Below are 3,924 nucleotides of genomic sequence, written 5' to 3'. Positions count from 1 at the left end.
CAATTTGCCAGTCCTTGGTTTTTTGCTCCAAATTGGACCTTAACTTTTTATTTTCTTCGCGTAGTTGGTTAATTTTAATTCAAACTTCCGCGAAACATCAACGCGAACGTTTTCATTTTTTGAGTGACTATGCTACCTGAAAACTTTACTAATTTCTTAAATTCAGGAATAGTCCCATCTTCCAATTTTCCTAATTGAATTACCATCTACCTGATTCATATATAACTTGAGAACCCATTTCCCATTGATTTCTTTATAATCTTCTTTCATATTTACCCTCTTAGGTGGCAAAGTTAATATCTTCTGATTCTCCACTAAGTCATAACAAATACCTAAAAATGAGCATTTTCTGACAAGATAGCTTCTATCTTTATATATCTTTTCCTTCAACTCATCCAAAGTCAATACTAGCTGATGACTCACGCCATCCGTAAAAGTTGGAGAACAAATATTTTCATAGTTCTCCGATGAACTTAAGCTGTGCACCTCAGCTCTGCAAATTAAAAGAGGACATTCAACGGTTAAAAATCTGCCCATCTCCTCAAAGGCTTTTTCAATTTCTTTCACAGCATTCCACACTCCTAATGCGAAAAATCTGTGATGGTATGGAATTTTTCCCATACGATGAAGCTCCTCCTGATTCTCTAAAAAATCCCTTCTTACTTCTATGAAGGAATTTTCTGTGACATCACACTTTTCACTAGTCCCCTTGGCCACACTGTTTCGAGCAATTTTGCTCATTTCTAAGTATAGCGACACAATATATTCGCCCAACATCTTTTGATGTTGAATGAATTCTCCAAAATTCATTTTGACGAAGAAATATTGTGCGCCTTTATAAAACAGAAATCTTCACATAATTTTTGTTTCCTAACATACATAAGTGCCTAATGCTATGTACCTAACGTATTCACCTTTACTTAGACCAGACGTGTGCACGGCCATCCACTGGTGGATGCTCTAAAATGCTCTTAATTTAATTAATTCTACAACTCTTGGACGTTTAAGTATTTCTTGTAATTATTCTTTAATAATTCATTTGTACAACGATTATAGACAACATTAATGCTTAAAAATTTGGAAATATGTAATGAAACAACAAGAAAAATTAAATAATAATTCTCCCTTAAATAGTCTCTTTTCCTATTTTGCTCACCATTGACTTAGACTGAGAACGTGTCACTAACACTGCACTGAATAGACGGACACACTATAACACTTCACTATGATGCTAGCCTATCACGTCACTAAAATAGTGGATAAGTCCAACGTAGTAACTTTTTACTACGCGCTTATACCGCTCCTATTTACGCGAACTATCTCGTGTCTTTACTATACACGAAACAATCACTTTGGGGTCATCAAATGATGAGGTTGACTTCTTGCCTCATCACTAAGTGCAGCCAGAAAATCTAAGGAAACCCGAAATGAAACGCCGAGTTAGATGTTTGTTCGTCGACGTCTCTAAATGAACTCAACTTTATTAGAATATTCTACAAAAAACTAAATCTAAAATTAACACACATACAAATACATTTACTAATGCACACTGTGCCTACATACATGAATGCACACCACGGACACACTGCGTTACGGGTGATAAGAAACATACATATTTTACGATCGTCCCTTTTTATCTTAACTCAAGTATTTTGTTACATTATTTATGACCGACAGCTGTTAGGTTTAAAAATAGATTCTTAGCACACATGGATTGAAATAAATCTACCTGTCTGTATTTACACAGAAAAATAGTTTTCTACAAAACTTAACACAGGCATATCAGGAATCATATTCATGCACTAGAGAGGGAGCTCCAACAATATAGGAGAGAACCCCTAGACCAACAGGCATATCACGCAGGTTGAATAGCATTTACACGGACGCAGTAAATACAGTGTGAATAAAGTCCTCGGAGTACATCCCCCATCTATTGCATCTGAGGAGCGTCAGCTGCCACGACAAACCAGTAGTAGTTTTGCAGTCGCCTAAATTCTTATTGGGCGGATATTGGTCGCGACGTGCAAACCATCTGTCCAGTATGCGGCATGGGCCCGCACGACACACTGCACCTTTTCAACTGTCCTGCCAAACCTACTCATCTAAGAGCCATATTCCACTCTTCATTCAACTGACCCAATTGCTTAATCAAAGCACTTCTCGTCCCGATAACATATCAGCACAATGGCAAAATATTGTCCGCTGAATGCAAACAGCCGCAAAATCACTACTTGGATACCAGAGACCTCCACCAAGGAATCCATGGTATGACCAGGAGTGTCATGCTGCTACCGAAGAAAAAATGCGGCAGATCAGGCTACTTTACAATCAGTAGCAACGCGTAGTGCACGAGAGAGGTATCGTGAGAAAAGGAGAGAGGAGAAACGTCTTTTCCGCAGGAAAAAGAGAGAGATGGAAAAGCGGGAGTGTGAACAAATCGAGAAGTACAGGAGACAGAATGAAGTCCGCAAATTCTACCAAAGAGTGAAACATCAAACTGATGGCTTTGGAACTCGCACATCCTCCTGTAGAGACCAGCAAGGTAATCTGGTAACTGATACAGATAGTGTGCTAAGGATATGGAAAGAGCATTTTTCCAAACTGTTGGTATCCAATAATAACGAAGTCGACGAAGATATCACAGATCCAATCCCAGAAGATGGCATTGAATGTGTACCACCCTGCCAAGATGAGGTAAAGACAGCAATAAACCGGCTGAAGAATAATAAGATAGTGTCAGGGATATTGTGCGAACGACTAAGGCCTATGGTCAACGAAATAATTTGACCATACCAATGAGGCTTTAGATCGTGCAAGTCCACCATTGACCAGATATTTACCCTGCGACAAATCCTGGAGAAGACCTAAGAGATGCAGATCGACACCTACCACCTTTTTGTCGATTATAAAGCTTCGACAGCCCCCAACGTTCAAAGGTATCCCAAGTCTGTCTGGTATCCTCGCAAAGCTCATTCGGCTTTGTAAAATGACTTTAACTGACACTCGATCCTCAGTTAAAATAGGAAAGAACCTCTCCTAAGATTTTTGTACCAAAAGCCTTTCGTGTGATCCCATCAACATTCTACTGGAAAAGGTTATACGGGAGGCAAACGTTAAAAGAAATGACACAATCTACACCAATAGTCACATGTTACTGAAGTAACATCTCGAAGGAGAATCTGCTAAAGTGAAAGTAAAAGATGGTGTCGACGCGCAATGCGTCCATTGAGATCGGATCGGACTGTTGAAGTTGGCTCCTATAATTTTGAGACAGTAAAAAACTTCGTCTACCTAGGCACCGCCGTAAACACAACAAACAACATCAGTTGTGAAATAAAAAGAAGAATTGTATTGGCTTAAGTAAGCAGTTTAAAAACGAAGTCACATCTCGTCAAACAAAATAACGCTTTACAAAACACTGATACTACCCGTGCTGATGTATGGCTCCGAAGCCTGGATACTTGCACATGAAGACAATGCACTGCCTGGCGAGTATGAGAGAAAAATTCTTCGGAAGATCTACGGGCCAATCTGAACCACGAGCTGTATCTGTTATACAACGACATCAGTATACACATAGCCCAGAAAGTTTGCGTTCACCTTACTACTTTTCAAAAATGATATTAAAACATTACATAAATGGGTAAATGAGAACAGTTTTTCTTCTATAAATATTTTATTCGCATTCTTTAGTACAATAATGAAAAGAAAAATTCCAGAAAATTCATTACTATTACGAAGATAACGGTATAAAAGTGTCACAACTGCTAAATTAGTAGAGTTGTGTCGTTCATGAACGAACCGGTTCCAAGGAACGATTCCATGAAAAGAACGAACGGATCCGTATCTAGCACATTCGTTCATGTCGTTCATTTTGATCCCTGATGACCAAGACATTACTGCTTACAAAATTAGCAGCAGAAC

Source organism: Musca autumnalis, unplaced genomic scaffold (assembly GCF_047663935.1).
Source record: "Musca autumnalis isolate F117 unplaced genomic scaffold, ASM4766393v1 scaffold_3, whole genome shotgun sequence".
Classification (NCBI taxonomy): Eukaryota; Metazoa; Arthropoda; class Insecta; order Diptera; family Muscidae; genus Musca; species Musca autumnalis.
Note: the sequence above shows the minus strand (reverse complement) of the source record.